This window comes from Aythya marila (genome assembly GCF_965140915.1).
Source record: "Aythya marila genome assembly, chromosome: 1".
In the NCBI taxonomy this organism is placed as follows: Eukaryota; Metazoa; Chordata; class Aves; order Anseriformes; family Anatidae; genus Aythya; species Aythya marila.
The window spans coordinates 141,442,179-141,468,363 of record NC_139042.1 but is presented as its reverse complement, the minus strand read 5'-3'; the positions used below and the strand labels follow the sequence as shown (position 1 = coordinate 141,468,363).

Sequence of the window (26,185 nt, the reverse complement as noted above, 5' to 3'; positions counted from 1 at the left end):
CTGCGTTTGATGGGAATCCGAGGAGGAAAAGGGAGAGAATAGCGTGTGCTCTGAGAATGCCAAATGCAGAAAGCTTCTCTAAGTTGGATTCCTGGGTTGTATAAATTGTTGTAACTGTTGCTGGCATCAGTAGGACTTTACTGATTTACATCCATTGGACATCTGATTTTACACAAAACTAATTGTTCTGGATGCATGAAAGCATGGGTTTTAATAGAGGTTATATTGATGGGGAGTAGCTTAGAGTCTAAGTATTAAAGTTTCTAATCTGTATCATTTGCCTTAAAAACAAACAAACAAAAAACAAAAACAAACAAACAAAAAAACCCACATGGGCAAATAGAGTAATGTCTAGTCTCTGAGACTTCTGCCTGAACCATATCCATATACTTTGTTTCTCTGTAGTACAGAGATGTAGTACAGATGTGGTTTTTGTTGAAGTTTGCTCATCAAAAAGCTTCCTTTCATGCAAAAGTATGGCAGGGAGGAATAGGCTTTTTCTGGGTAGGAGTCACTAGAATTATGTGACATTAGAAAAGATGTTTTATTACCCTTTTCATCCTTCCAAATAAAAGGAACATGCAGAGGTAATTCTAACATGGGGAAGGATAAAAATCTGCCTCTGTGATACCTGTTGATTGAATCTCTATATATCCAGACACACCATTACATGATTATAATAACTCTTTCGGTGGAGGGGGAGAAAAAAGTGTCTGTGTAGCAATCACAGAATCACAGAATCACAGAATTTCTAGGTTGGAAGAGACCTCAAGATCATCGAGTCCAACCTCTGACCTAACACTAACAGTCCCCACTAAACCATTTCCCTAAGCTCTACATCTAAATGTCTTTTAAAGACCTCCAGGGATGGTGACTCCACCACTTCCCTGGGCAGCCTGTTCCAGTGCCTCACAACCCTTTCAGTGAAGAAGTTCTTCCTAACATCTAACCTAAAACTCCCCTGGCTCAACTTAAGCCCATTCCCCCTCGTCCTGTCACCAGGCACGTGGGAGAACAGGCCAACCCCCACCTCGCTACAGCCTCCCTTGAGGTACCTATAAAGAGCGATAAGGTCGCCCCTGAGCCTCCTCTTCTCCAGGCTGAACAAGCCCAGCTCCCTCAGCCGCTCCTCGTAGGACTTTTTCTCCAGGCCCCTCACCAGCTTTGTCGCCCATGAATTACCTAATCTCTGTTTTCTTATATCCAGTCCACACCTTAGTAATGTGAAGGCCAGCTGCTCTTCCCCAATGAGACTGAATTCAAAGGGAATAGGTTGCCAGTGGGAATCAGGTCTGTTGATGGAAGGTGCTTATTCACCTCTTCTTTAGGAAGAGGGAATGCACTTTGCAGGTACTATAGGAAAACCACATGCAAACAGCACGTTTGGGCTACAACAGCTTACTGTTGAGTGTATGGAAGATAACTTTGAAGTTAATTTGGGGGCTGCTTTTGACCCACTTAATTAGCAAAAGATGGAATGGTTTGGGGGTTGAAGTAGTGAAAGTATTCCAGGGAGTTTAAATTCTCTCCTCAGTCACCCTATATGAGCATTGGCAAGACTTCTGAGAAGGCAATATAAAAAGTTTGATTTTAAGAGACTGTGCTTATAAAACCCTTTGATGCTTTGGGAAATTCTTTAGTATTTTAGGTTGTTTAAGAATACAGGGTGGACCATTGGTAGTCAGTGACTTACATTTTTCCTTGTCCTTTCAGAAGCCTGACTTCTAAAAGGTCCTGAGCACTTTTAATGTATGGAGGAGCTACACTGCCCATATTTATCAAGCAGCATCCTAAATAGGAATATGACCATAAGCCACACAACAGTACGTACTCTCCCAAAGCCTTATAGGGTTATATGGAAAAGTTTGGATTCTAAAATGAATCAAATGGTCTTTGCATATGTAGTAGACCCAAGTGGTGTTCCTTCATAGAAATACCTTGAAAAGATATAATTTTGTGTTTCCACTGTAAAATAAAATAACTTTGACTGTTATATTTTTTTCTTTAAAATGAAATAAATTGGAGGGATTTTTTTTTCTCCTTAGAAGTTCTGTCTTTGAGGTAACAAAAAGTGGCTTGAATTTGTTAAGAGATGCAGCTGAAAATGCAGCTGGTCAGCTGTAGCATGGAGGCAACTGTTCAGAATTAAAAGCCTTTAAGGTCTGACACTTCAGCTGGCATAAGAAGGCATTAGATTTTGGTGGCTTTGTAGTGTAAGCCCAGGGCTCAGGAGAAATCCCTTAATTTTCACTTCTCTCACATTTTCATTTGAAGTTGTCTTACAATTTATATATTTGAAGAATATTAGTTTCCTTGGAAATCCTTCTGTCTTTTGCAAGTTTCTCAAAAAGTGACAAATGATGAAATGTCAAAACACATGTCTTTCTACCTCATCCTTCCCCACCATGACAGTGCATGTTCAACTGACAGAAGGTTTCATCTATCCCTAGAAGTCTTCATTTATCCACTTAGGTTCAGTCTGATAAATTACATTTGGTGAGAGGATCTGTGTGTCTGTGTGGAGAAGAATTTGCACATAAAATGAGATTGACTGCTGTTAAATTATTTCTCCCCTATCCAAGAGAAGAAAGGAACACATTAATTTGAAATGTCTGAATCAAATACAATATCTCTGCATTCATTCCATTCAGTGTGTGTCCAAATAAAGTGCTGAGTTAATTATAGGGAGATTTTAATAGGATGCAAAGATGTTAACTTCCTTCACCAACCTTAAACTCAGCAAGTGCTGCCTCTTGTGTTGCATGTTCTGTATTATACAGGCAGTGCCAGACAATTTGGTCTTCTTCCTTTCAAGCATGTCTATGCAGTGGGGGCAAAACTGGACTCTGAAGCCGTTTGATGAGGGATAAGGTATTCATCTTAGCATATTAAGCATATTAAGACCTGCTGCTCTTTACCTGACTGTATTGACTTCAGCTAAAGCAGGATCAATCCCTTACCCTTACCACCCAGGAGTGCCAATTAACAACATAGTGTGTTCAGTAAAGGGGAAGCTATTTACTTTTTCATGGAGAGGTCCTAAATTTGAATTGAGCTCTTCTTTTTTTTTTTTTTTTTTATGACTTGGAATCTTGAAAAAAATAATCATTGAATTGGGTAACTAAAAAATATTAACACATACCAGAAGCTTGTAATTACAGGCTCTCTTTGAAATTTGTTCCTGACCTCTTCTTGGATGGCTCATTTTTAGAGACACTTGCTGAATGAGACTGCATGATCTGAAGTTCTGGGGACTGTATGGCATGGAGCATGATGCAGAATTGTAAGGTCAGATCCAGACAATGTCACAGGAGTTACCAAATGCTGTTGCTGTCTGATGGCTCCACTGTGACTTAAGCCATGCACAACAGTATATTCAAGTAATGTTGAAAAAATATTTTTCAATTGAGTTTTTAGACATATTCTTTCCATACACTCATTTGTAGTCATGCTAATCACAAGTAGATTTTAGCTCAGGATTTAGTTACATCTTTAGGGAAGTATAATGAAATCTGCAATGCTTAGCCTCTACCATAACTTCTTCTAAATAGAGGACTTCGGATTCAGGTCTGTCTATTCAGCATTTTTCATAAGTACCAAATTCACTCAGCTTGTAATCCTGCAGTAACCTCTGAAGCATGCGTGTTCAATGAGGTTGTTTTCAATGTTGTGCTGAAAGAATGAAACCTGTGGTGCTATGAAACAGTGATATAAAGTCAGGCAGGCAGGTCCCACAGAGAGAAAAGAGTTTATATTAATGCACATACTTAAAGAGATGTGGCTATGGTTACATAGGATACAACTGGCTTATTTTCTTTTGAAGCAACTTGTTGATTTTTGTTTTCACATTTGGATTAATTCCTTTAAATGCAGAAAATTCTATTGTTGGACCAATTTTTGCTGTCTGCTAAAAGTGTCCAAATAGCATATGAGGCTTTAATTCCTTCACTGTTACTCTTTTCCTTAAATCTTCAGAAATTATACTATGGTGACTAGCAGGTTAAAGAAAATCCAAAGCAAAGAAGCTTCAGTGAATGACTGATATACATGTATGATCAGTGCAGATTTTTAAATGTGAAAACTGTCACTGCTACCAGTTGAATGTGGTGCTGATATTTCTGTAAGCACTGCTAAAATCATGAACCAATTTAACTAATGACAATTTGGGTGTAGAATCAAGGTTTTTCAGGAGCCACACCTCACCAAAAGCAGACATTCTTTTCTTGCTTTCACTGGTACAAATCCAGATGCGTGCTTTAAAATTAAGTTTACCCTGGATCCTTATTCACATAAGCAAAGATAGAATATTGGTTCAGATGGGGATGCTTAAATCACCAGCCTATACATTAACTCCTCTTTCTTTCCTCCAGTTTGTCCTCCCTTTGAAATCCTGGCCACTCAAGAAAGTTTCTGAATGTTGTGATCTGGAATATTCTCTTAAAACAATGCCTGTAAAGTTATTTTTAGACTGTTGATTTGTTGCCATCCTTCCTAGGGTTTTTAGCTTTTCAATTCTTTCTATAAGGATTCTTGAGGTTGGCAAGCCCAATGCAGTAATAAAATGAAGCAGTGAGACTTTCACTTGCTACTTGGTTGTTCAGTTGGAGGTTATTCTCTGATTTCCCTCATGGCAGAACATGTTGCTGGCAAGGTACCCTGGTGCTCGGAATTGTTGTCACTCATATTATTTCCTTAAAATACAAGTTCATGGAAGCCTGGTTAGGAGGACTGCTGGATGAGCTGTGTTGAAATTGAATTCATTTTATTTCTAGAAGAAGATAGGCTAACAGAAGCTTTTATCAGACTTTCCCCCTGCCCTGAAGGAGCCCAGCTGTTAGGAAGAAGGAAGGGCTTTGTGCAGACTCCATACTTGTGCAACTGTTGGCTTTTTCTAGAAAGATCGCATTTTTTTTTTTTTCCCCCCAGGTAAAAAGCTGTCAGGGTCTTGTCTAAGTAAATTATGTTCCACTGGCACAAAGCATCATCAGGTGTCATGAGGTAGATCAGAAAAAAATAAATTTGCAAACATTTCCAGCCATTTAGTCCTTGACTGTTATTGTAAAAAGACTAAATATACTCAAAATACACACTCTGTTAGATTTTCTTTCCAAATCTGAAAAAACAAATAGTCTGTCTAAAACCTCTTTTAATGGAAAATGATTCCCAAGAGAATGGAGCCCTTCTGGTTCTTTTCCAGTAACTAAAAAGTTAGCATTGAAACAGGAAGTACATATAAATATCTACTCAGCAAATGCGCTACACATTTATATAGTTAAGAGTGTAGAGGTTAAGAGCATGCAGTTGGCACTGGGAATGCTCCAGGTTGTCCAGGTGTACAGTTCCATTATTGTCTTTGAAACCTTAGGGAAAAATATAAGTATTTATCAAATATTTGCATCTTTCCACCTACTTGCAAATTATTTGCTAGAATGATGCTTTAAAGATTTCCTTGGGCTTACTTAATGGTTCTGGAAGCTCTGTGGTCTCCCTTGTCCCATACCTACAAGTTTTTGGATTTGCTTAGTTGTTACTTATTAATTTCCAAAATAATGTATTTGATAAATAAAGGAAAGAGTTTACACATTGGAACTAAGGAGAGGAATGATGTCCTTACCCTGTCCCCTACTGAAAAAGGTTTGGAAGGTTTTTACAGACTGTGGGGAGAAGTAGGCCCTGGAAGCTTTGTACATTAAATCAATGGTGGGATATATTCCAAGGTCAACAAAATATATTGTGGATCTACTTCTGTAACCCGTAACTCCCATAAACACTCCTTTCCAATATGAAAAGTACCACAGCTCCATTGGGGATTTTCAAGTGAAATGGGTTAGCAAGGGAGGCCTGGCTCTTACTGACAGTAGTTCTGTTTGGTAACCTTAAAGCAGATGGTCCCTCTAGAATTCAGACGTGATTTTTGGAAACATGCATCAGACATACTAGTCTCTCTTGAACAGTTTTTATGATAACACACCAGAACTGGAAACCTCAGGAAAAGGGAAACAAGGAGCAAAAGTTAAGGAGAACTTCTACTGGGAGATACTGCAGCTGCTGCTACTTATGATTCAGATAAAAGGCACAGATGATACAAAGATCAGGATGGTGGGGGGATAGTGAGCAGTGAAGATAAGGCAGCTGTACAGCACAATCTGTATCACTCAATAAAGGGAGTCTATTCAGATAAATTGTTGTCATGCAGCCAAACGCAAAATCATATATCCAGGAACAAGAAAAACGGAATGAGGAATTGTATCTTCTGTGTATGAACCATGTAGAAGACTAATAAAAATCAAATCTTGGTACCTCCTCAGGGAGAAATATTGGCTACTAAAAGGCTCTATGATTCTACTGGAGAAAATCCTATCTAATAGCTGGAACTTGAAGCCAGACAAGTAAATTAGACACACATTTTTACATTCAGGGTGATGAACTACTGCAAGAATAAAGTTTTGGTGATTGTTGATCTCTTGATGCTGTTAACAAAATGTGACATCTACTATACGTCACATTGCCCTGCAGTTTCTTTCCTTCTTTCACTCAGCTCATAAGTCCCCTCAGGTGTGCTACATAAAAACTGACTTGGGGGCTACATGTGCACTAAGCTCACGAGTCCTGCTAGACATGCTAGAATATTTCTGATCACACCTGAAGCTTGAGTGTGTTGTAAAAAGTGCCAAACTTGTTTAATTAAAACCCTAAGAGGAATATTTTCTTATAGTGATCCATAAACTTTGTGATAGTCTCTGTCTGGAGTTCTTATAGAAAAGTAGTCTAGAGACATATGGAAAGACAAGAAACACAAAATAGAATGTAAGGAAATAATGAGTTCTTACAGAAGAAACATGAGGCTGATACTGGCCTGCTGCAAAGTGGCTTGGTGGTCCTGTGCATTAGGGAACCGGAGGCTGGGAGTGACGAGCAAGGTATGTACTGGAGGCTTTTCTGAATGGGTGCTTTCATGGAAATTCTTAGGCTGGAATTCAGTGTCGATTTAACTGTCACATTAATGACTCACTAACGTAAGTTGGAGAAAGATAACATCAAATGAGAGATGTGCTGCTCTGCTGCATCTCCCAAACAAGATCAAGCTGTTTTAATAACCACTAATGATATAATCTCTAATTACAAAATGTTTCAGGAGACACTAGGTACCTCAGTGACATAATAGAACAAGAAAGTGTTATTAAATACCCACTCTAATCTACAGTTTATGCAGTGAGCTCTCTGTACATTTCATATTAATTTTGCCTTTAGAGTTTTAGGAATAAAGTATTACAATCTAGCACTATATATTTGTCACTAGACATAATTAGTGGCTGCTGATTAACTTCTATAGCCACATGCAGGCATGACTTAAACCCTGTTCTTTTTAGTTGCTTCATGTATATGTTCTAACTTTTCTCTATAAATCAGTGCAGATGTATTTTAGTATATTTTTCTAGTGACTTTGAACACCATCTTACCTGTCTTGAGATGTTGCCTCCAAAGCTTGAGGCTCCTTTTATGGAATTGGAAAAGACCCTGTACTTCACATCCTAGTCATAGCTACTAGCACTTTTCATTTTTGTCTACAGATTCTGGAGAGGTGGGCATGCAAGCACTCTCTATTTGATCAGAGATACCCCATCTTGAATACTGAGGCTTTTGCTGAATTTCAAAGTCTTTGGCACTGTCCAAACAAGCAGTTGTTGTAGAAATGAAATGACATGATGTACTTTCAAAACTTGATCTTGGTGTTAATCTGTAGTATGGCACGATGGTCTGTGAAGGGTTGAAATGATGGTGCAAACATGGTTACACACTGAAAAAAAAATAGGAAGAAATTGGCAACAAATTATCATTTAAATTATGCTCAGGTCACAGGAATTTAAGTGGTGTTTCCTCAGGCTGTTCTGTGTGCAGACTCAATGCCATGGCAGAAGGTGGCCAACACTGGGAAGCTCTGACCTGGCTCTTGCAGCCCCTCTCCTTCCTGGGCTCATGGTAGAAGCTCCCCATGGTGGAATATGTAACACCACGGTTACCTGTCCCTGAACTTCTGGCCCTTTGTTTTGCAGCCTATGGGCTTGCAGCCATGTCGTGTTGGAGTGATGTATCAGTCTAAGGGAATTGTTGCTTTGCCTTGTTTCCCTCTTTACAGAACTGGGTGAGGGGGCTTGGTTGGCTAAGGAGATTTTATGGTGACAAGAAGACTGAGATGGAGCATAAGAGACTGAAAGAGATGAAAAAAATGAGGAAACAAATCTTTAATTTTCTGTCAATTCAAGATGGAAAGCCCGTGAAAGGATTAAAGGAGTGTTTGTGGTATGCTCAGAAAGGAGGGCAAGGGAAGAAACACTTTTTGCTGTGGCATTTATAATCCCAAGTAATGTGGAAGGTTGCAAAGAAAAACAGCTACAAAGGTGAATCAGCAAAGTGTTTTTGTTTGTTTGTTTGTTTGTTTGTTTGTTTTTTAATTTACATTTATACTCCTGAGGACTAAGAGAAAAATGTGAGAAATGCCAGTGGAATTTCATGAGAGAGTGTTGAATTTGAGAGGAAAGGTGAGAAAAGATGAAGATAGCATTGGATCCCCAAGTTTGGGGGACAGTAAGGTGTAGCTGTCAGGAGTGACAGAGAAGAGAGAAATAAGAAAGATGGTTGCAGTCTTTTAAAGAAACAGTCAGAAATAAAGCTGTGGCAGAGTAGGAAGGAACAAACAGAAGATGAGCTGGTGGTTGGGATGATAGTTATGAAACCGAGGTCAGAAATATCAGCTCTTGGCACTACTGGAGGTGACAAACTGTAACAGATTTTGAAGGCTGTTGTATTTCTGTTTATATGTGATAATGTTTAATAGCCTTGTAGCCACAATTCTGTTAGCTGTGGCACACTTCCACTTGGTGGAAAACATATTTTTCATTTTTAGCATGAACATTTCACGTATCTGATCATAGAATCATAGAATCATAGAATATCCTGAGTTGGAAGGGACCCTTAAGGATCATCAAGTCCAACTCTTGACACCGCACAGGTCTACCCAAAAGTTCAGACCATGTGCCTAAGTGCACAGTCCAATCTCTTCTTAAATTCAGACAGGCTCGGTGCAGTGACCACTTCCCTGGGGAGCCTGTTCCAGTGTGCAACCACCCTCTCTGTGAAGAACCCCCTCCTGACGTCAAGCCTAAATTTCCCCTGCCTCAGCTTAACCCCGTTCCCGCGGGTCCTGTCACTAGTGTTAATGGAGAAAAGGTCTCCTGCCTCTCGACACCCCCTTACGAGGAAGTTGTAGACTGTGATGAGGTCTCCCCTCAGCCTCCTCTTCTCCAGGCTGAACAGGCCCAGTGACCTCAGCTGTTCCTTGTACGTCTTCCCCTCCAGGCCTTTCACCATCTTCGTAGCCCTCCTCTGGACACTTTCCAACAGTTTCATGTCCTTTTTATACTGTGGTGCCCAGAACTGCACACAGTACTCGAGGTGAGGCCGCACCAGCGCAGAGTAGAGCGGGACAATCACCTCCCTTGACCTACTAGCGATGCCGTGTTTGATGCACCCCAGGACACGGTTGGCCCTCCTGGCTGCCAGGGCACACTGCTGGCTCATATTCAACTTGCTGTCTACCACGACCCCCAGATCCCTCTCTTCTAGGCTGCTCTCCAGCGTCTCATCGCCCAGTCTGTACGTGCAGCCAGGGTTTCCCCGTCCCAGGTGCAGGACCCGGCACCTGATGGTAGAGTAGATTCTCTGTGTGTGTGTGTGCGTGTGTGGAACATAGTGTATTTTAATGGACCAAAAGCCAGTAATAATGAATGCATTCCAGTGGTGGAAAAAATATAAAATGCAGTATATTTAAATGATGTTAGATGTGTTTTTTTTAAGTGTAAATTTCCTGTTCTTCAAAACAGGACAAAGTAACAGATGGTGGATCTGCCATCACTTGCAGCTTCAAAAGTAAGCTTTCATTAGTAGATGTTGGTTAGCTCAAAGGAGATGGACCCACGTGTAATGTAGGAATTTGTTATCTTGACCGTATCTTCAGAATTTCTGCTTCTGTTCTTTGCCCAATAATTGGATGAGGCTTGACTTCTTGATGGGACTCCGTGACATATTTTTAAATTACTCTCAATTGACTTAAAGCTATATTTTAAACCAAGTGCTTGTCTAGGCTTCTCCTTTGCATCTTTCATCACTTTTTCTTGATGTCTCCCCATAAATGTCAAGCACTTCATCAGTTCTATGATTTCATGCACCTTCATGCAGGGTTGGTGACTCTGGGACGTTCCTCAAGTCTCTGTACATCTCCTCAACACCAGCTGTGCTTTGGACCAGCCTTGCTCCTAAGTCACGCAGACAGATGTCTGGGACTGATTTCAACAAGGCCTTTGGCATCCCACTGCCTAAAGTGGCCTTGTTTATTTGCTGTGCTGTTGGACCTGGCAGTTCCAGTGTCTGGGGAACAAGGATGAAGGGAATACCAGCACTCTGTGACTGTTATTTGGATAATGTTTCCAAAGACATTTCTGGCAGCTGCAAATATGGTGTCGTCTTGACATCTTTGCAAGACCTGTCATTCTGTAGAAGTTTAAAATGTGTTTAGGTCTCTGGCCTTCTTGCTGTCTGTTTAGGGGGAACTTTATCAAGATGATACATCTTGAGTTCTTTGTGCCTGTCCTCCTGCATGTGGCTTCAGGAGGCCATTGCAAAATGATTGGCAGGACGACCTGTGCAGCAAGCATGTGAAAAGATGCATCTGAGCAGCACTTCTTGGGTTTATGTGGTCACTGTTAGAATTTCAAGCAAAGTTTTGTGTGCTTTTTGAATCTTGGGTAGCTGCATGACTTTAACCAGTTACTAAACTGGTTGTGTTCAGACATATTACTAAATACCAGTTACTAAACTGAAGTTGTGTTCAGTCATATTCTTCTTTTCATGTATTGCCATGTAGTTTTGTTGTCATCTTCCAGTTTATGTAATGTTTGCTTCTATGTATTATATTGTATTCTAGTATATATTACAAATATAACATGTTATAGACCTTTCCCAGCTTTGTAGGCTGGCAGGAAAACCATGATGCTGATTGGTTTTGGTGGCTTGCTGGGCTGGGTGTAATGAATGGAGATTGATTATGTAAGGTGGTCTTCCCTATGTATTGTCATCCAGGTTTGGCAGTCTAGTCTCAAGCTGAAGTGGTGGACAAATATTTGCTAGACTTGGTGTACCTGATATGGGTATCTTCTAATTTTAAGGAACATTTAATGCTAAGGGGTGATATGCAGAGAGCAATAAGTGTAAAAGGTGATTTCCTTCTACTGTGTTGGTTTTCAGGTCATGTAGGAACTGTACTTGATGCTGACTAGTATTAAACCTGGATTAAAACTTGGATAATAACTGCAGTCTGCACACATGGAAATAAAGAAATGAATTCTTTCTTGATAGCTGATTTTTGCAGAAATGCCTTTTGGTTGAAGTACTACATGCATTTTGCAAAGTTCACGTACCTCTGCAGTTTATTTTAAGAGATCTGAATTTATTTGGTGTAGATTTATTTCAATTATCTAATCAGAAGCAGACACATAACTTCTTAGACTGTCAAAGGTATTCAGGAATGTATGACAAACTTCAAAGGAATGCATAAGATCTTGCTACACATCTTACCATACACTTTTATAGAAAAGAGTTAATTAAATTTTCTTTCTGCCCAGAAATTATTTTTAGGCTAAATTAAGTACATGGGGTTGTAAGGCTTTGGAGTGTTCTCTTTTTCTGCTTTAGCTTTGCAGCTGATTAAACAGCCAAATGCTTATCTGGATCAGAAGTAATAAGCAAAGAGGCATCCTTAGGCCAGTTATCAGTTGAAAACAATCTGAACTGTCACGTACCCAAGTTTCAAAGCACAAACTCAACCAAATGGATTGAGCAATGTGCAATACTGTTTACTGGTGAAGAAACTTCCAGGGGGAAAGACGAGCTGTTTCCTAGCACACATTTCTGAAGGCATGGATGTGCTGGGGAACTAAAAGACCATACTGTCCTTGTGAGCCCTGCCTGGTGTGGCATGTGGACCCAGTCAGATGAGGCAGGAGTTTCCTTCTTACAGTACATCCTTCTTCCCTGCCTCCAAACTGGGACTGCAGCTTATTCTTGGGTTAATTCCCGTTGAGACTTAATTTATGTTCTCTCACTGGGAGGGGAGGAAAAAAAGAGTGCTAGTTATCTGAATATACAGCATTCAAGTATGTTTTGCAGGGACAATATTTCAAGTTATTAGTCTCAGCAATTTAGATAAGAACATGTACTTTCCTATGAAAGACGAGGCACAGTGTCTTAATATTAATACATGACACAGAGTAACCTTATGTGATAAAGTACCTAGATAGCTCGACAAAGGGTAAATTATAAATGCCTGGGAAGATATATGATGCCATTAGTAAAACATACAGATTTATGTGACATTAACTTCTCTAGGGCGGCAGAAGCAGAATTGTTCTACCAAAGCTGGATAAATGTTTTGCTTCCCCCCCAGATGCAACAACAAAGCACTGTGAGATCTTTGTAATCTAATGGGTAAATTGCTGCCTACAGTTCAACGTGCTACCTTTTCCTTCAAGATTTCTTCTGAATCTTTTCGCATATTGCTAGGTTTCATATTTTTGAAAACTATGGCTGATGCCTGTGATGGTAGTAACAGTTTGGGTGTGACAGAATAGAAAGGTTGGATGTTCTCCCCTGGCATAGAAGTATCTTGGTCCCCAAGAGGAATGCCTATATACAGCCTGGGCAGAGTTAAGCAGAAAGGGTGACCCTTGAAGAACGGTTCTGGCCATCAGCAAGCACTGAGCATAGAGGTATATGAAGTCTATCTCTTCTTGACCACACACCAGGAAAATAGAGGCATTGTCGCTGTCTCCAGATTCAGAACCTGGGATCTCTCTTGCAGGAGGCACCTATTTCTCTGCTGAAAGGGCCTTTGCCTTTCATCTGAAAGGTGAGTGGTTTTTAGCAGTGGCTAGCACATTTGGGAAGTGAGCTGGGTCTCTCCTCAGGGTGATGGTACTCACCTTGCAGGACAGTGGCTGCTCTGGGAAATGATAGACTTGTAGAGAGGGGCTAACAACTGCACACAAGAAATCAGAGTTTCACAGAAATAACTGTACAAAAGAAGGAAAGGCTGTTAGCTAGACAGAGGCTAACCATGGAGTGCAATTAGGAGCAAAAAGGCATGTGAACGATAAGGACAAGGATGTTGCTAGACATCTTTGTAGAACATTTACTCTGTAATCTCTGCAGGATCAGAGGATGGGAGAGTGGCTGTCCTCTCTGGGAGAGCCCTTTGCTGTTTCACATTGACTATTGCTGCTGTGAATTATTCATGTTCTTTTTGTCATGCCCAGTCAGGCTCTGTTTTGCATGCATATAAACTGAGGACTGGGTCAGCAGTGAGGCATGCTCATTCAGCCATGGGGCAATTCTGTACCGCCTGCCAAGAGGGAGGTTTCATTCATTATTAGGTAGAGAGATGTAGCTGCAATTATAATCCTCCCATCACCCTGGAGTATGAAAATGTTTTCTCTCCCATTGGGAGTTCCTTGCAGGGCAAAGTGAACTCAGTTGAGCAACAACTTACATTTAAAAAGATATATTTTCTACAGTGCAGGGAAAGACTTCATGGTCTAGGAAAGTACTTCCTACTTGCTGCAAGCTAGTGTGAAAGTTGAAGGTCAATCTGTATTGTCTTAAAAGCAGAAAACTAAGAGAAGCTATCAGGATGCCTTGAATATGGAAAATTTGAGGAATAGCTCAGCTTCCAAGAGAAGAAAACATTTTCCTTGAACAGAGTGTCTAGTAAACTGAGGATTATTTATCTATTGAAATTACTCTTTTTTTTTCCCCTTTGAATCAACTGTAAGTGTGTATATATATTCATATAAACTGTTTTTGAGGTTGTTTTGTTTTAGTTTTGATACAAATTATTGGTAGGTGCTATGGAAGGTGTGCGACATATTGAGGAATTTTTGTTGGAATAGTAAATGTCCCCAGAAATTTTAGAATCTGAAGTTAAATCTGACCACATGTTCTCAGGAAGACTGTTAGTTTGCTGAAGGTTAAATGCGAATTAAAAAGCTGCTTATAATAAGAGTCATTCTGTCACTCAAATTTTGAATCCTTTTGCATTTGGTAAAATGTCATTAATAATCCATTACATGTAAAAGCACTTTTGATATAAAAGGTCCCAAGGATCTTTGCAAATCTGAGTTTTGTGCCAAACCTCATTGAAAGTATTGTTCAGATTCCACAGAAGAGACTGAGGCATAGTAAGCCTGAGAATTTTATCATAATTTACACAGGAATTGGGAAAGGGAACACTAGAAACATGATTCAGGGTTAGTAGGCTAGTCACATGTGAACATATGATAGTCTTGACATGCATTTTTTTTGTCAGCTGGAAAAAAACTAAAATGTCTACTGCATATAGAAAAGGTATAGGGAAGCTGACAAGTATCAGAAATGCTGACTTTGTACATTTCAGATGAATTTTTCATTTTTATGAGGAAAGTTGACCAGAAACAGCTCCATGGTGCATAATCCTTTATTGGTTAGGGGTTTGTACATTCCATTTTATTGTTCATGGCATATTTTTTTTAATCTTGTAGTCTAAAATGGAACAAGACCTCACTTTTATGATGTGTAAGCATATATTTTACCTTTATTTTCATAACTTCCAATGTAAAGGATTCCTCCAAGGAGCTGTAGTTGGATTAATAGAGCTGGAGTCTGGGGCTCCATGGAGCAGGGAAGTCCTTTACATCCATTCCATAGCATGCATGGTCCTGGCTGTTTTACAGAAACAAAGATGTAAGGGTGTTATTTGGCAGCACTGGTCCTTGGTAGTCACAGGATGAAGGGTCTGATGAAAGGTCTTCAGTGAGTTTTCAAACATATCGTGAAATAGTTTGTCTATGAAACATCAAGGAATTTAGACTTTTTTAGATTTTATTCAAAACCAAGTTTTTTGTTTAAAAAAAAAAACAAAACCAACAAACTTAAAAAAAAAATGGTCATAGTAACTGTTCATAATTCCTTTAAAGTCAAGAAATTAAACTATTAATTAAACTATTATAGTGATTTCTAAGAAAGTGGAAGTTAACATGTAAGAAACCGATGCTGAGTTTCTGTCCTTGCTGAAGTTGATGATGAAGGTTCACGCCTATCCAGTTGTCCATTCTGAGATTTGGCAGTCACACCGTTTTTGGCTGTTGACTGCTTTTAGCAATAATCTCCGGTTGTAATGCACCATTTTTTGGATGTCTAGTACCCTAGGCTACTAGATGTCTGTAAACCCAGTACAAACATTTAGTCTGTACGTGCAGAGTGTTTCCATTGCACGTTCTAGTGTGCCTGGTGCTTTAGATTGATTCCAATTGAATATAACAATAAGCGGTGCAGTAGAAATTATCTATATTTCCAATATAGATAATATTTCAGACCTACTTATTTCAGCTTGTAGTTGTTGGCAGATTTGAGAACTCTGCACAGAAATTATGATGGTTTAATCAATTCACCATTCCTCTAAAGTGAATGAGTATGTTCATAATTCAAAGCTTCCAAACAGTCTTGCTAATTTCACATTTTATATTGTCACAGACAGTCATGCAATGTAAAACAATAGTCTGGCTCTTGTGATAGGTCAAAGTTCTGTTTGTGCTTTCATATTTCTCCTTACTTAATTTGGCAAATGGACGTTCTTTCTGTCAAGGAAAAGAGGCCAAAACAAAGGGCATTTTTTTTCCCCAAGTTATTTTTGAAATGCCTTGATTCTTGGATGTCCGATTAGGATATTTTAGACCTGGCTGTCATTACCCTGGAAATCAAATGCCATTGCAGTAACTTAACACAGGCAGCCAAAATCATTGAGAGCTTTTGAAAAACTTCATTAATACGTACTTTTAATTTGACTGCACAAACCAGGAAGGCACTAATTAAAAGCTTGACAGAAGATTCAGATGTTAACTTTTATGTATCAGTTTTAACTAAAATAAAAGCATGACCTTCAAAGAACCAAAGATGGGATCCACTGTGTTTTTCTTTCTGATGTCCTCCATAAAACTTTTTCTATATCAGAAGCCTGTTTCAGTGCTCAGGTTACTTCCTCTTTTATGTCTATATAAAATAAACCAACTTGTGAAGAGCTGTGTGTGATATTCACATGCAACAAGAGTTGAATTCTATGGAAGCTTGAACTGTGGGATTTGGACCAATATATCAGGCTGGGTTGTGTGCTTCTCCCAACTCAGTGACAATGAGCATTTCTCTGTGTGGAAGGACCTTATTTTGTGAAAATCTAGTTAGCATTGTCAGGACCCTATGTGCAGGAAAATCCTGTGAGGACAGCTCTGTCTGATGATTCCAACATCACTGCAAGATGGAGTGATGGGTGACCCAAGAGAAACATTATTGTATGCAAAGGATGAGACTTTCAGCAACTCATTCAATCATTATTATTATTTTTCATGCTGGTTGTCAAATGTCACCCTGGTGTTATTCATGATTTATCACAGATCTGACAATGGACCCAGCCTGCATTTTAAAGCAAAGTTTGTTCTTTTAATTAATTGTTCCACTGACTTTTTTTTTTTTTTCAGCATTTCCATAATGTTTTGCTTTCTTTTCCTGCCCTTAACATAATAGTAAGAAAGTGAACAGCTATTTCCAACAACAGTATTGGTGGGGATCAGGCAAAACAATGATTTGAGATGCTATACCAAACTCTCTTTTAGTCCCAAATTAAAAGTGTTGCTAAAGTGAATGTCTTTAGGTTTATAAAAGTTCCTATCTGCTGAAGACAGTTTCTCACTTTGGGCTCTGACAGGTCATCTTCCCCAGGCTTGGGTTATCCACCTGCAAAAAATGGACAGAATGGACAGTCTCAGTAACGTGTGGTCCTATGTAGCTGTAAGATGATACTTCCTTTCTAATTATTTTTAAGTAATCTTTAAAAAGAAACCTTCATTCTATAAGGTAAAATAGCATAAAAATCTAGCTGTTAGGCATCGCTCTTCATGTGTTGATCTCAAAGTTCTTTACAAAGGAGCTTGGTATTATTTCCCCATTTGTCAGTCTGAGAAACTGAAGCACAAAAAGGAAAAACGACTTGAGCTCCAACACCAAAGTGGAGCTGATGCCAACCAACTGATTTGTCCACTCTTCCACACTGAGCTTGGAAGGGCAACAATTTGACAGTCCAAGTAGTATCAAGCATGCTGATAAAATCATTGAAATGTTACTCATCATGGAGATGGATGGGATGTGAATACAGGAAAAATACTTTTTACAGTAGTAAATGGTAAATAGAGTTGTACTAGATGACAAATGTTTTGAAAAATCCAGTAAAGGGCAGAATTAGATTAACTTTTAAAAAGATTCAAGTAATAGCATAACTTGTGCTTTGTCACATGACATTTTAGCACACACAAGTGAGCCAGACAACTATGTTATTTTAACCTACATTCAACATTCCTATCAGTAAATCTGCACAAAGGGCCCCATATCCATATCTTCTGCAGTTCTATCACAAAATCTCTTTTTTTGCTACTGCCTGGAATTTCATTATGAACCATTATTGATGTAATACTAAACCTATGGAATCTTAAACATGTCTTAAAATCTGTGGAATAAAGTAGACTCCTACCAAATAATAAAAAAGCAGTACCAACAGAAAACCCTGCACCTTTTTCAGATGGTTCATTAATTTTTTCCCAAACATGCTTTAACTACACTGTCTCAAAACAAACTTGCTTCAATAGATCTGTTTTCCTGTAAATGTTATTTTTCTTTTCTTCCCTCCCCTATTCCCAAGGCACAATTTGCTGTTTTTTAAGTCCAGAATATCTGTTATATGCTGCCCTCTTTTGCATGAACAGTGTCTGAGTTGCTTCTGGTTGCTGTAGGTGCCTGCCTTTGGATTTTTTCCTGGGATTGTGGGATCCTGTGAGAGAGACTTTCTCATCTTTATATTCTGAGATCTGCCAATGTTTCATTTATATGTTATATGAACTGTACCAGTCTGAAGAAAACACTGAAATCTGTCTTTGAGAAGCACCTCACTTCGCAAAGGAAGGTATGATTTACACTGTAGCCACTGGTATGACTTAAATAACTTTGAGCTTTAAAAAGTTGCCTTCAGTTATCTGGGCAGCGATTGAGGGATGTTCTGGCTCTAGTGAAATGTTTAACTAATGCAGAATTGTGCTGCTTTCAGAAATAGGAGTGAAAATTAAAGGGGGTACTTTAAAAGTAGCAGATCTTCAGCAGCGAAACAAGGAAAGAACTGCCTACTTCTGCTTTGTAGTCTATAGAAAGGCATGTGCATGCATTTTATGGAAGTGCTACAGAAGTTGTCCTGCTGGAGTTGGTATTTAGCACAGAACCAGAGCTGGCCAGAGGTAGGAAAGCAGGATGTGGGGTACTGGCACAGGGTGTGTTACGGTCCTACTGGCCCTGAGGAGTTGTTGCTCCATGGGCTTTCCTTGCACTGGGCACTGATGTGAAAAAGGATGGATTAGAGGGAAAGGAACCATGTCCTGCATGCTCATGTATATGCTTGGCTGCTAGGATCGATCAGGAGCTATGCTTAGGAAAAATGACTCACTGCTGGCTGCCACACCACAACGCGTGGGAATGAGCTGAGGCCAGAGCGGCCTCAGCCAGAAAGTGTGAATGTCCATTAATACTCACTCATTGCTGCACTCATTGCCGTGGCTACTTGTCTAGCTGTCCTCTTGTTGCTCAAGAGTAAGCAGAAGTTGTAACAAGGCTTTGCCATGAGTTTGCTACCTTATCTTGGGATGTGCTTTTATCCCTAGATGCATGGCTTTTACAGCTTTGTTATGTGTTATGCCTCTGTATTGCCGACACAACCTTCAGGCTCATCCAGCTCTCAGCCTGCTGGTGATGTCCTGATGCTATGCTGGGTGCCTGCTGTCAACACAGCATTTGCTAGCATTGCGTGTTTGATCTTCAGTGCATTCCCCACTTGTAGAACTGTAATTGAACTCCTGATGCCTGTTAGACGACCCCTGCTTTAGAAACCCAGTGTCTTTTTGAACAAAGGGTACATTTCAGCACTGTAGCAAAATCACAGAATCACAGAATTTCTAGGTTGGAAGAGACCCCAAGATCATCGAGTCCGACCTCTGACCTAACACTAACAGTCCCCACTAAACCATATCCCTAAGCTCTACATCTAAACGTCTTTTAAAGACTTCCAGGGATGGTGACTCCACCACTTCCCTGGGCAGCCTGTTCCAGTGCCTAACAACCCTTTTGGTAAAGAAGTTCTTCCTAAGATCCAACCTAAAATCTGTCTAGGCAAAAAATTGTTTGGTTTGTATTTTATTCTATCAACAGCACAGAGTGAAACTCTTGAGAATTAAGTTAAACAAATTAGGTGTCAAGTAGAAATTACGTATATTTAATAATGTAGATTGCCAATGGTCAGTTTAAATGTGCAGAGGGCACTGATTAAATCTGAAACTATGTACCAACGTAGGAATACCCATAGAGACAGAAGTGATAGTATGGGTGAGGGGCTCAGCAAGGTGTGGCTGGGTGCTAGAGCAGATGATGCTTTAAATTCCACCCTTCCTTTATAAACCTGATGACAAACTTGTCAAAAACAGCTTTGCAGATTTAAACAACAAAACCAAACAAAACCTCCCTCCCACAAAACCCTGTCTCTTCAGAATTTTCTTTCCTTTGAGCTATAATTCACTGCTGATACTGGCTTAGGAATTGGCTGGCTGCCAAATAGAGTTGTCCCACAAAAATGTACAGAATCTCTATCTTTGTCTCCTACAAAGAAAAACATGAAACAAAAATGTCAGGGGAAAATGTGTAAAATAGGACATGACCTTCTCTGGAGTGAGACTTAAATTCCTTCAAAAAGCTACCCTTTTTTAAAAAATGCAGATATTTGTTGATGATTGATACCATAATTGAAAAAGGCAGTTGGGTTGGTAGGTGGTGGACGTTCTAACCAAAAATGTCTGATCAGAGATTATTACACAGGTTTCTACCTATACATGCAGTGTCAATGCATATATGGTGTTTTGTAGATAGACAAGGAAACACCACAACATGTTGCTTTTTTTTCCCCCCATTACATAATTGGATATGGCATATTATTATCATTATTGTCCTGTTAACACAAACTGTCAGAAATTCAGCTTAATTTATGAGCTATGAAAGGGACTAAGAGCTGTACTTCAAGATAGATTATGGCTAATTGTGCCTTTTCACATCAGTGGTGAAAAATACAGGAGAAGAAAAAAATGCTACTTTTCTTGAGGTAACATGCAAACGTGCTTTAGATCTCTGTAAATGCTGTTGGAGCAGAAATTAAAGGACTTATTTAAATAGGTAAGATAAAAGTGGTAAAGCAAATACATTGTTGTGGCAGGCAGAATTGCTGTTTTGCTATTTTAACTGTATTCCTTTAAACAATCATAATATATATATTGTGAAAAATGACATCTTGAGGGGGATCTTCAAAAGCACACGAGAAAGTGCATAAACTGCAGCATATTTCACCTACCTGTCATCATCTGTCTTCAGCCTGGTGATACGAAAGAGTTGGAAATTTGCATCCAAGGATGACTACCCTATTGAGCATTTCAATTTGGTGTTACTGGTTGCATTGGAAGATATTTTTGCCATTTGCCTCATTTAAACTGTCTACAGCCTAAGTCCACTTGGGTTATCAGGTCTTTTGACCACAGACGTTGGATAAAACCAAGCCAAGGAATTCCCAGGGAATGCCTGCAGCTGGAATTGCTTGAAAATAAAGTGATTTAATGCATATGTTGCTTTCCTCTGAATCAATGCCATACCTGATATGGTTTTGATGACTTGCTTGGCTGCTGTTCATGCTGCCTGCTTTAGTAGCCCTGAACAAGGGTTCCAAGGATATTCAGAAATTCATGTTTGTTTTTTATATTCAAATGCTTGTGCCCTAATGGGGGAGTTGTCCTCAGCATTTTGGCCAAACAAAAATTCAAAGGGTATGGCATTTTTCCTTATCTGGGTTATAGAAAAGATGATTAATCCCTTCCTAAGAGAGAGAAACTAGGTAGTTCTTGGTGCCATCATTTTTGTTTGCTATTGCAGGATCTATCATTTAAGTTTTCCTTCCCATGTTTAAAACCACAGAACAGGCCCAGTAGGATTCCCCTGCTTCGAGAGACTCCAGTGCCTCATCCTACTTTCCAATAAACATGTAGCATCTTAATCCTATTATGTACCAACGTGGGAGGGGGCCAGTCCCTAGGCTGCAGTATTTGTGAAATGGGATGTGTGTGAAGCCCTGCAGCTCTTCTTCCTAAGAACTCAGGCCTGATTTTGCATGTCCTGTACTCACGCAAGTTGGGTTGTGCTGATATAAAACAAGCATCAGTGTAACAGTAAATGAGAGCTCATGTTCATTCATGTCACCCAAACGGCCTAAAAATCATTAAAATGTCATGCTCTAAATTAATCTGAACAATTTACAGGCACCCTAGGGTTTTAAGGACTAGCTCAGAAGACTTTTTTTTTATTATTATTATTATTTTATAGTGTACCATTTATTTATTTGTGAGGAAGGGAGAGGGAGACTATGCTAATACAACCTAGAGAATCCAGCTTGCATATCATAGTAGTCAAATAAAATTGAAGTGGTATGAACTTCTCAAAAATATTAGACTGTGATAGATTAATGCATTGTGATCTAAGCTGTAATGGCTTTATTTTCTGGAAAATGATCATTTCCTCCTTCCTAGGAAGAACATAATTTAATCTTGGAAAAGAACAATGGAAAAACAAAGATATAGTTTGCTTATAAAAATATGAATAGTCTATTTCTGTGTTTGGAATTAGCTATCTCTAGCTGTAAAATTATGGAAGAAAGGTAGTACTCACCAAATGAAGAGGAAGAGAAAGTTTATATTCTTCTGCTGTTTGGGTTTTGTACCCATTCCTCTATTTCTCCAGCCTGGTAATTTTAGTTTTGTTCATAGCTAGTCAGTATGTAAGTAGGTATACTGGTGAGATGGACTATAGGAAAGACTGAAGAAATAGATTGGGAAATCCATTTGTCTCATAGTTTAGCTTTATTTAGAAAAGAAATGCAAGATAAATCTTTGAAGCCCTCTCAGCTTTTCAGTACATATGGCATCCAGAGATTGTGTAAATTTAATCAATTTTGTTCATCCTCCAGCAAACTAACTTGTTGATGGTGTCTTTTGCATTTAATATTTTAGAGGCTATATGGTATAAGCAGTAAAAGTACATTTACAAGTGGATAAACTGTTCTTCTGCTTTATATCCTGCCTAGTCATTAGTGGTCACTAATTTGCAAGGTCTTTCAGAGAGATGTTTCATTATTGCTGCTTTTTAGGAGAGAATTCAGGTTTTGTTATCTTTGTGGGCACAGATGTTACGCATTGTAAATTCCATCATAACTAGAAACTATATTATGTACAGTAGTCACTGAGTTTTACTGAGGAATTCTTGAAGATGTGGCATAATGAAACTTTATTTTATATATATATATTGCTACTGCATTTGGGACTACAGAATAGAAACAGCCTATGGAAGAAGAATGTGTTATTGGTCAGGTATATGTATGTGCATGGATATTTTGGCTCTGCCTCAACAAATGTGTGCCTAACTTTAAGTAGGTGAGTAATCTTGTTTGGTTGGTTAGGAGCATGCTTAAGCACCTTGTGAATCTGGGCACTTAAGAATGAGGTGCTGACGTTAACGTATCACAGGAAACAAGCCTAAATGAAAGCAATGGAAATTAGATGTTCTTCTGATTAAGACTAATGTCCACCTTTGGAGCTTTATCTCTGAAATATCTCAGCAACCAGGAAGTTCCAGAAGTTAATGCTGCTTAGCTCTGCTATATTGCACCTTTAGATTTCATTTTCCTCATCATATGTAGATGATAGTGCATTTCTGTATTTCATGGCTAGAGCGAACTATGTGGAGTAAGCAATGCAAAAGCTGAATTACTCCTGAAAGAACTGGATCACTTAGGGAAGCTGCGTGATTCTTGAAAGCCATGTCAGTCCTTGGATTTTATAAATGACCAGAGTATTTTTGTGTTTTATTGGTGCAAAGATGGCTCTAGATTTTTCTCTGGATTAGCAGATTCAACTGCTATTGCTTTTAATAGGAGATTATGTGAAGCTGAGACAATCCAGAAACATGGGCCTCTGTGATGCTCTGAGAATCTGTATCCCCTTGCCTAGCTATCCTGGATTTGGTGCACCTCTGAAAGCATGGGGTGCTTCAGCACTTACTGCAATGCTGTTTTAGGAAGGTCCAGATTAGTTTATTGAAGGAACTGCTGCCTCAGGTGGACATGGCTGTTGTTTTCTGTCTTGGCAGTTCTTGGACCAACAGAAGTGTTTCATTTTTTTTTGGTAAAGCAATAAGGGTACAAGTTGCATTCAGTCAAGGTGGAGCACAGTACTGTATTTATTTTGGAGATTTTCATTCTCCCATCCCTCCATCACATGCTATCTTAATAAAACCTAATTTGACAGGCAGTATAGGATTATAAGCAAAGCCCCACAAATTCTCTCAGATAAGTACCACTCCACAAAACCCCTGTTTATGGATTAAGAACAGTGCAAAAATACACACCATCACTTAAAGCAGCATCATATAATTTCCAAGGTGGTCTTGTAGAGCTTAGTCAAATCTCCTGCTCAAGCTGGTTAATCTAATACTCTTGAACACATATGCTGATTGTGTTCATTAGGTGGAGAAGAAAGGTATGCCTTGTATTTGTCTAATCAAAGGTTGTTTGTGAAGCCAGCTCATTTTTAAGATATCTTTCTTCAATAGAAAAATAAAGGTGCATTTGACTTTGAGATACCAGCCTTTTGTTTTTTGGGTGTGCAGATATTTGAAGTTTTGTCTTTTTGCCACCTTTATGGATGAAAGAGAATGGGAGTCCCTAGCACCCCTGAGCAGTTTCCCAGATGGTTTATCTCATTCCATGTGGGATTTCTATGTCTATTCCCCAAGAAACTCCCTCCAGTCCTCCTGCTGAGGCATCTCTCAGAGGCAATTTCCAGTCTTACTGCACACAGCCAAAACTGTTATGATTTATCCTAGCTATTACTTGGAGGTGGCTGTTCTATTGCTTTAACAGTCACAAAGTACCTGTAAAGACAAACAAGCTGCCACTGACAACTGTGTAAATGCACTCCAGTGGCTATGCAGAAAAAGCCAAACATTTTTGCATCTTCGACTGGAGGTAGCCCGCAATCAAGGAACCATGCTGGTCTATAGCCAAAACAAACAGGGAATTCCCTCAGATATTTTTAAGAAAATGAATCATGAGGGAATAATCAGGTTTGGATCCATATTAATTGCTGCAGTTCAGCTATTAAAATTCTCAGCTTTGAGACTGATGCTTCCCAAGGTGTTCTCAGGGTTGCATTCCGTTGTGATTGGGTTACAGTCATGGGAGCAGGATCAGGTGCATGGAGTAGCTTTCCCTGCAGGTGGAGGCCACTCTTTTCCCTTAATTGGACTTCAGATATGCATAATGCAGAATTTGCCAGAACTACCCTTTCTCAGTTGGGATTTCCTTGTTCCTCACAGAGGAGTTGCTGGAGAAAATTAAGGAGCTGCAATCCAGTTTACTCAATGGTACAACAGTACCTAGTAACCATAGCAAGGCTTAAGATCTGATTTTCTGCTTTTTAAATCATCCTTACTGTAAAACTATTCCGTTTTTTTGTGCACTCTTCATTCCCACCCATAAACCCACAACTTTGTCTTTCCAGTGCCTGTGATAATCCTTTGGTTACTCGCGAGCTGAAGAGACAGCATCTTCCAGGCTCAGGGACATCATAACTGGTGAGATATACTATTACTGTTTATATCATTTGTTTTTCTTTTCTGGAGGTATTTAGTGTTTATTTGAGAATTATTATTGTGAGCAGCACTATGGTTTTAGCTTAGTTTTCATCAAAACTCAAGGTCTGGTGTGGAAATAGACTGTTCTGGGCTGGTTAGTATACAGCTTAATTCAATGCACTGGGAAGATACTTTCTGGTAGTCCTTGGCTGAATTGACTGTCAGAAACTGGGATGTGGGAGTTTTCCACGTAACTTTTCCTTCTGATGGTGTTTTGTATGTCAAGGATTGTAGGTATGTGTATGATAATCTAGACTAGAGAAATTCTTCCACGTTGTGGCTCTTGTGGTCCCTGGACACTATGTGAATTTGGAAAGGAGCATTTCTTCCTTTGGCAAGACTAATTCTCATTTATCTGTGTACATTAAACATATGCATGGCCATCTTTTTATGCTCACATCAGTTGTGTACACAGGTAATTATTTCAGCTTAATAGCTATACTTGTCTTTCTCCTATTGAAAAATTATTAATATGGAGACTATTATATGTCATTAAGGTAATATTGCTGAATATGTTATCAAAGCCAATGACAACAATCTCTGGGTGTTCTGGTTTTAGATTGATAGGTACATGTAAAATATTTCTGCTTTCCAGGTGGGAGGAGATTTGCCTTTCAAAAGATTGTTGCTTCAACACTTGACAGGAGTAATGCTAATAATAAACCTTCTCAGGCTTTACTTGTTTTACAAATGCAGTTTAGTGCAAATTGCTCCAAGTGAGGGAACTCTACTGTTTTAACTACATGGGTGGAAGTTACGTCATGTAGCAAATTTTATTACCACACTGATCCAAAAGGATGGGACATTTCTATAAAATAGCAATATAGTGCAGACTTACAGTAGTGATCACTAAGGAAAACAATTAAAAGGGATTTAAAACTTAAGCGACGAAGCCAGCTTTGATGAGGAACGGACTTGCCTTGAATGGCTAATCATCCTTATGGTGGAGTTTGCTGAAGACCTCTCTGAAGTGTGAGGACCACTGTCAAGGGCTTGGACAAGAAGTATCACAGACCTGATCTTGATTTTTTTTTTTTTTTTTTTTTTGGTGAGCATCCTAAGAAGTCACAGTGCTGTACATGGCAGAGCTGATGGCTCTGTCTGCATTTGCTTCTAGTGAGTGAGGAGCAGACAAAGCCTTGCCTTTGAATCTTGTTGCCCATTGGTGCCACTTTTCTAGTCAGCCTTTCGTGATAACTAGAGTTCACCAGAGCTCTCTCCCACTGTCTGTCAGAGC

The 26,185-nt window shown here is 39.2% G+C and overlaps 1 protein-coding gene across 4 annotated transcripts in view; it reads left to right on the top strand.

Annotated features, from left to right (window-relative positions):
• The window catches only part of CALD1 (caldesmon 1), a 192,529-nt gene that overhangs the window by 19,432 nt on the left and 146,912 nt on the right, over positions 1–26,185 (top strand). For 2 of the 4 annotated variants that reach the window (XM_082773434.1, XM_082773435.1), the window contains exons 1-2: positions 17,922–18,091; positions 24,816–24,888. The gene's annotated coding sequence lies outside the window, so the exon portion shown is untranslated. Of the gene's footprint in view, positions 1–17,921; positions 18,092–24,815; positions 24,889–26,185 lie in introns of those variants that run through there. The other 2 variants (XM_082773433.1, XM_082773432.1) reach the window with 1 other exon arrangement.